The sequence below is a fragment of the Peromyscus leucopus genome, chromosome 9 (genome assembly GCF_004664715.2).
Source record: "Peromyscus leucopus breed LL Stock chromosome 9, UCI_PerLeu_2.1, whole genome shotgun sequence".
NCBI classification, from domain to species: domain Eukaryota; kingdom Metazoa; phylum Chordata; class Mammalia; order Rodentia; family Cricetidae; genus Peromyscus; species Peromyscus leucopus.
In genome coordinates, this window is record NC_051070.1 from 47,720,168 (window position 1) to 47,728,137 (window position 7,970).

General features: G+C 50.0%; 1 protein-coding gene across 1 annotated transcript in view; it reads right to left on the minus strand.

Moving 5' to 3' along the window:
* Nucleotides 1-6,307, minus strand: part of Erich6b (glutamate rich 6B) — a 51,544-nt gene extending 45,237 nt beyond the window's left edge. The window contains exon 1 of the mRNA XM_037208383.1: nucleotides 6,246-6,307. The gene's annotated coding sequence lies outside the window, so the exon portion shown is untranslated. The remainder of the gene's footprint in view (nucleotides 1-6,245) is intronic.
* Between the last annotated feature and the right edge of the window lie 1,663 nt (nucleotides 6,308-7,970).

Consider the following 7,970-nt stretch of genomic DNA (forward strand, 5'->3'; position numbering starts at 1 on the left):
AAGTTCAGTTCCCAGCACACACATTGAGCGACTCACAGCCACCTGTCACTCCATCCCCGGGGGATCTGGTGTCCTTTTCTGGCCTTCTTGGGTACCTAGACACACACATAGAAAACACCCTTCAAATACATGCACATCAACAGAAATAAAAATAAATCTTAAAAAAATTTAGTATGCCCAGAGTGGTGAACGACTTTAATACTGTTACTTGGGATGCAGGGAGAGGTGGATCTCTGTGAGCTTAAGGCCAACTGGTCTCCCATAATGAGATTCCTTGGGTGTAAATACTATGTGCATTTGTGCATATTCACATGTGTGTGAGTACACATGTGTGGGAGCATGTACACACATGTGATGTGTGCGTAGAGGCTAGAGGATAATCTTAGGTGCCATCTGTCAATCTTGTTTTTGAGGTAGAGTTTCTCACTGGCCTGGAACTGACCAAGTAAGTTAGGCTAGGTGCCCATTGAACCCCATGGGCCTGCCTATGCCTACCTCTCCCAACCCTGGGATTATAAGTACATGCCATCATGACCAGATTTGATTTGATTTTTTTCAATGTGGCTTCTGAGTATTGAACTCTAGCCTTAGTACTTGCCTTCCAAGCATGCTACCGACTGAGCCAGCCCCCTGGATATAGCTGCTTAAGAAACAGAACTTTAGAGATTCTCTGTTGTAAGAGGCAGCTGTAAAAATTTCACTGAGATAGAATCTCAGAATTCACTGTGTGTGTATTCAGATGGGGAAATGTGATAACCCTTGATTGTCCTTTTGTCCTTCCAAACCACTCAGTATGCCCTTCTCACCTGTCTCCTCCAAAACACCCAGGATCTTCCACCACCACCACCCCCACCACCACCACCACCACCACCACGACGACTCGATCACCAGCACCATCCAATACACTTTTCTACACTGGTCTCTCTGCTTCGACTCTTGTCCTCCACAAGTCAGAGGTGGACTTTAAAAACAGAAGTTAGGTCCTGCTGCTCCTTGCTTCAAGTCTCCCCCATGTCTTCCACCTCCAAGGCTGGCCAAGGTTGGTCTTGTTCCTTGGTACCTACTTTCCTGGGAGCCATTCTCCCCCTGCCGCAGTCTGTTTCCACCCCAGGTGTGTGCAAGTCCTCCCTGTCTGGAGAAGTTTGTGTCTCCTTAAAGATTTCCACGTGCTTGCTTCAGCGCAGACGTATCTTCTCAGGGAGGCTGCCCCTCAGTAGTTCATTCGAATCCGGTCATCTCCTCCTGGTCCCTGCACATCTCGTCAGGTTTAATTTTCTTTGAAACACACGTCACTCTTGAAAGTGTCATGTTTACGGGCCCATGCAGTCAGGACTAGCAACCTTGCTTTCTTGTTCCCATTGTTATTTTTCACCACTTAAACAGGGCCCAGAGCACGGTCGGGGTGTGACAAGAACTTCTCAGAAAGAGTAAGGGAGGAGTGATCTTGGAGGGTTGTTGTTTGGGTCACTTGCTGGGTGGCGGGGGTAGGTTGGGGTGGTGGGGGAGAACCCCAAGGTGCACCTGGGAGGAGGGAGCCAGTGATCGCAACTCGGCTGATTTATAAACAGAAGATCATTTAGTCAAGGACAAGGTTTCATATGTATCTATCTAGCAAGGCTCGGCAGCTAGTTACCACGTATGAACCCCATGTTCCCAAGCACTATTGATGTTTCATCATAAGCAATTATATTAAATTGCCTACTTACTACAGCAGCTTTATCTTATTATTTGCTATTCTTCCTGCCAGGCAAGCTCTCTTTGTCTTTCCTTCCCCTCCCCCTTCTTTCTCTCTTTATTTAAAGAAACTGAGACAAAGACTTAAAAAGGAACCTTTTGTTCCTGCGGCATTAAACCAAAACAAGACCGCCACCGCCGCCGCCGCCGCCGCCGCCGCTGCCCAGCCTCGGCTTGCTGACCGTGTGCTTTTTCAGCGGTGAATCCGGGAAGGGCGCGTGGCAGAGCGGTGATAGGAACAGGTGCAGAATTATTCAACATCTCTGGGCGACAGCAGTGGGGATTAAACAGGGCTTTCTTTAATAAGATTAATTCCGAAATATGAAGCGCAGTTTGGCATATCCCCAAAGATACAAGGCATTTGTATCTATATAAGATTAAAGGAGCTTTCACATAAAGCAATTTTCTTTTTCAACATCAAAGAGCTGCTTCCAAGAGGCCGCTTGAAGGAGGCGCGCGGCGACCGGCACGGTGATGCGCACGGCTTTATGGGAAGGCAGTTTGCTCGGCTAGCAATTGTATCTGTGCCTTTCCCTCACCGGGACATGCGGGCGCATTGTTCCCCGGATCACAGGATTACAGAAGAAGGGAAGCCATGGGTCAGGAATCAAGTCCACAAACACCCCAGACAGGTGGCTCCCTGGTGATAAAACATTGCATTTCCAGAGACAGAGGCTCAGTACCCTGGGAGGGAGGTGGTTCTAACAAACAATAAATAATGACCCTGAAGCTGGGAATAACAGTGACAGCAAAGATCACAGCCACCATCTATGTGTCAAGACTCTGCACTTAGCGAATAACAAACAGCCGAGCCGGCTACCTCTAACTGTCCCTTGGGTCTGCAGCCCGTGGCGGGCCCTGGGTCCACTCCACGGCCTCACACAGCACCAATGCTCTGCTCTGAGCTGCAGATACTTGGAGTAGCTTTTATTTGCTCCCTCTGTTCCTTTTGTCGTCCTGACCTACATTCACGTTTGCCTTTTGATCCCAACACAGGTATTTACAGGAACTGGCCTCTCCCTGCAGCTGGCTGGGTTTGCCTCACCCACCCAACCTGCTCAAAACCTTGTTAATCGGTCCCGACCTAACTGAAAATGATGAGCTGCCAGGTTCCCTCCTAGCCTCCACACGCACCCCCTTCCCCCAATCCCCATCTTATTTTCCTCTTTCTTTCTTCAGATGTTTCTTGCAGGTGTTTCCCACGCCAGACACTGTGTTGGTGGCTGGGACTCTACAATGACCAAAGGCACACCTGCTGGTGAACGCCGAGAAAGCCGCTTGCTTACGAAGCTTATTATGTTTATTAAGTATAAATTAAAATACAGCATAGTGCAATTCTAAAATGAATGAAAAAAAATAATTCTACCATGAGTTGAAATCATAATATTTGCAAAAGGAGATGCTGGGCAGCCAGCGGAGAGCCAGCCCCAGCTCTGGCTTCTGGGGCCTGAGCCAACCTGGGAAGTGCAGTCTCTGCTCAAGTTAAAAAGCTTGCCAGAGGCTGCCCCAGGGGAGCTCCTTTATGGAAGGGGCTAGGCTGCTACTGCCCAGTGTCCTAGCCTTTCCCCTCCCTCTCTCTGCCTGACCAAGGCTTCCAGAAGAGTCAAGAGCAGCTGACTTGTCCAAGGAGACAGTAACAGAAAAACGCATCCACTAGGAAAGTAGGACCGGAGCAGAGCGGGCTTCCCCTTCTTCAGCCCCATGTTCCATGGACCTCCAGCCTGCTGGATGCTGGCCTCCACATTCAAGGAAGGTTTTTCTTATTTACTTCACTGGTTCACATGTAGATCTTCTGTGGGAACATCCTCACAGACAGACACAGAATACCATCCCCAGGTATTTTTCAATCCAGGACAGAGGGATTGTGTAGAATGAAATTAGCCTCTCATTTTTGGTGGGGCAGGAAGAACACAGGCAGGTGTTTCTAGACATTCTGAGCTATGCCTCCCAAGAGTGAATGGGCCAAATAGTCAAACCAGGGCTAGTTTGATCCACACCGTTGGCTGAGATCTAGGAAGGGTGAAGGATTTCCTGCTCAGGGCCCTCTGAATGGACATATTAGGAGAGAGAGGAGGTAGGGCTTCTCCATGACTCAGTGCAAAGGAAGCTTCGAGCTGAGGTAGATAATTGTGGGATGTCTTTCAGTTGAGTTGGGGACATCAGACAAGCCAGTTAATGAAAAACTCCTCCTGCCTCTTGCCTGTCAGACTTGATGTGCCCAGAAGGGGACGACTTAGTCACTTTCCTCATTGCTGTGACAAAATACTTGACAGAAATAACTGAAGGGAAGATTTCTATTGGCTCACGGCTTCAGACGATCAGTCCATGGAGAGGAAGGCATGCCGGTGAGTCCCACCACAGTAGGAGTGCTTGGCAGCCTCTTCACATAGCTTCCGGAGTGTTCAGGAAGCAGAGGACCCAGGCTGGGACCAGAGGCAATTAAAACCTTTAGTGAGCCTATGTCCCAAAAGTTCTTGAAGGTCCCAAAACAGTGCTACCAGCTGGGACCCAAGTGTTCAAAGACGTGAGCTAGTATGGGACATTTAATGTTTACATCACAACATAGGCTCTGTTATTAATGCTACATCATGCGGTACTGTAGTAGTCATGGTTCTCTAGAATCATAGAACTTATGGAATGAACCTCTCTTTAAATCAATCCAATACATTCCCATATATGGGAATGTATTGGATTGATTTACAGGCTGCAGTACAACAATGGCTAGTTATGAATGGAAAGTCCAAGAATCTAGTAGCTGCTCAGTCCCACGAGGCTGAGTGTCTCAGCTGGTCTGCTGGGATATGGAAGAAGGAATGGATGGACGGATGGAGGCGAAGGCAAGCAAGCAAAGAACACCTTTCCTTCTTCTGCACAGGCTTCCAACAGAAGGTGTGGCCCAGATTAAAGGTGTGCCTTCCAGCCTCAAGGTCTGGGGATTAAAGGCATGTGTCATCCAGCCTCAAGATCTGGATCACAAGTGTGCCCTCCCATTCTGGATTATAGTTCATTCCAGATACAGTCAAGCTGACAACCAGGAAGAGCCATCACAGGTATTAAGAGTCAGTCTGGCCAGTGTTTAGTAAGAGGCCAGACATTCAGACGGGCCATGCTCGGGAACAGATCACGTGACACTGCTCCTCCAGAGCTAGAGCAAGGGCTAGGATGCACAGCTAGTCTCTCTGCACATGCGGCACATGCAGGGCCTGCTCTTCCGGCCTCTTCTTGCATCCGGGTTCTTGTGGAGAAAGTGTGTCTTTCTCCCAGCTCTTTCGCTGTACTTCTGTAAACGTCGCGTCTGTCGGCACATCCGCCTCACTCACAGGACGCTATTCCGCCACAATGCCTGGCATACTGTAGCGCATCAACAGAAGTTTGTGCACTGAACGGATGAGCAGCAGAAGGAGGCATGCAGGAGACTGACTACAAATGGTTTGGGCGTTTCATCCACTTAACTTCCCCAGTGGGGAAAAGCCAAGGGATGAGTGATGGGTTCGGACGGTCAAAAGGGAGCTGATGAAGACGTGGAGTGGACCACAGGACCCTTGGGGATCATTGGGCTTCTGGCAGCAGATGTTTAGAAATCCTAGCTGGAGCAGGGGGAGAAATCTCACTTCTGTAATGGACTGGGGGAGTCCTACAGCGTTCTGAGAGGGCCAGGAAGCCCCCCCCACAGCTGCCTTCTTCTGGGGCTGTTTATAAGTCCCTTTGTTTAGCTCTCTGGCAGGAGCCTGGGCGGAAGGCAGCAGCTGTCCCTCTTGAGGGGAACAACTGATGACCTACTTTTGTGAGTTTTGTGAGCCATAGCTCGGACTCGGCTAGATCCACATTCCATGCCAGGAACGAAGACTAGACTGCCAAAGTTCCACTGACCCCTCGAGGACCAGTCACTACAGTTTTTAGAAGAGACACCCAGTGCCCTGTTGAGACTATACATCTCCTAGGAATCTCTCTCTCTCTCTCTTAATAAACAGGATTCCGAACGTATTGGAATTTGGTCTTTGAAGGAGGGTGACTTTGAGCCTGCGGTGGGTACAGAGCACTCGTCCAAAGCCAACCTTGGGCACGGTTCCCTCTCCTCCCTCCCCTAGTCTGGGTGGGGGAGCTGTTTCCCTCCCACCGGACAGAGGTGAGGGGTGAGGGTGGGGATGGTGGAAGGAAACTGAGCGACCTGCCTTGGGTTACAGGGTAGGTCTGGTCAGGACCGGTGTTTCAGATTGAGGATCTTCCCCGCTGGGGCTGGGTTCTCAGAGTGGGCCGGTCCACTGCTCCTTCAGTGGTACAGCACCCGTAGAGCACCGCCCTTCACAAAGGGGAGGATGGCGGTGGGGGTCAAGGCAGGGAACAGAAGGGTCAAGGCAGTGCAGGGCCAGACAAAGGAGAGCAAAGATGTCTGGGTACTTAACGTTTCTTCGTTGCTGTCCTCGGACTCTGCGTCACTCTAGACTCTCTCCCACTAGCTTCCGCCTTTCTAAGACCCACAGGCTGGGGGAGCCCAGGCCCAGAGCTCTTACCCAAGCCTGAATCCTGCCCGCAGCAGCGAGCTAGCTGAACTCTGCTGATCTCCTTTGGATCGCTCCCCGTTACCATGGGGACGGAACACGCATCTCCACTACTTCTCTGCGGTGGCAGGCATTCTACACCTGCCAACCCTCAGAGGGAGGTGGGAGGGAGTGTGGCTGTTAAGGCGAAAAGATGGCAGGACATCCTGCGTGCAGCTGGTCCCCAGGATCAACATCTCTAAGCACTTAGGTATCACCTCTGCTCCTTTGTGCGCTGCTGTTCCTTGGGCAAAGAATTGCCTCAAGGGAACCAAGCCCACGTGCGTGGGCCTGATCTGGAGGCCAGGGGCAGAGGACACCAACAGTGACATTCACAGACTGTGACTCCGTGAATGGACCAGCTGGCGTTGTTGGGTGAGCTGGGATGAGCAGGGAGGTGAGACTGCTCAGGGAGGGGCGGGCATTTCTACTATTTGCACAGAAGTTTCCTAAGAAAGAGAGCAGGGTACGTGAAGTGTGATCATTTGCTGTGGTTTCCTGTCCTAAATAAACTACCGCGTTTGCCCTTAACTTTGTAATTGCCATTCGGTGTTTCTTTTCTGAAAGAGAGTCTACCAAACTGTACAAACTGCAGGTATCTGGGAAGTACAGAATCATGAGGACTGTGTGCTTATTGCCGTGTCCCTGGCTCCTCATGTCTCTTGGTGGCTTGGGCCAGACTCTTGGGAAGAGCCGGGAACAACGAAAAGGAGAACCTGCTGGGGGAAACAGAGACACAGGCCCACATGGAAATCAGCGAACAGAAAGTGGCCAAGTGACCGTTTCTAGTCCTTTACACCAAGATATGGAAAAGATGGGAGGAGATCAGAAGGGGGAAAATTCAAACCAGGATCTTGAGGTTGGGGGACCAGAGCCAAAGTCAGGAGACAGCATGCTATCTGTGTGCTAAGAGTTCTTAGGTTCCCCCTCTCACCCCTCGGTTTTGCTGGGAAGGAGAGTGGAGAACTGACTGGGCTGCCCTGGGCATCTACACTTGTCAGTTACACTCAAGGGCAGTGTCAACAGCTGGCCCGGGAGAACGATGATAGATAGGCCCCTGTCACTCTATTGCTCTTACACGAATCTAATGCTTGGTGCGCACACAGAGCTTCAAGAAAAGTCCCCAAGTCTGCCAAACAGTGCCCTTAGCTCTCGCTACAGGGTCCATTTCAGGGTTCACTGACAGTCTGGTGTCTGGAATCTGGGACCTAGCTCCGGCAAAGTCTTCCACAAGATGGTACCCATAGTTTTGGGCTTGAGCGTATTATATTGATGGGGTCATTCCTTTGTGGAGATTAAAAAAAAAAAATCTACTACATACTTTTATTGTATCAGGGGGTGTTGGGAATAGATTAAGCAAGACAGACTAAGTTCCTGGTTTTAAGTTACTCCAAAAGGTTGTATTTTTACAGTCCTAGGACAATAGCTGAGGAGTGATATGTTTCCACATTTTGTTGCTGATAGGTTCTTTTGATAGCTCTGCTACATGTCTGACAATGGCATACTCCTTGTGGTCTCTAAACTGGTGGGCGTGGGCAGAGACTCTTCTTTCTGTGTGGAGGAGGGGATTAACCCATACCTGTTCAGATAAGTCGCTGTCTGAGGCTCAAGTCTGAATTATTGCTGAACCGTCTGGCGATTCAGCTTGGATTCATCTGCCACTGGAGGCTTTCATGGCTCTTTTTAAAAGAATGATTA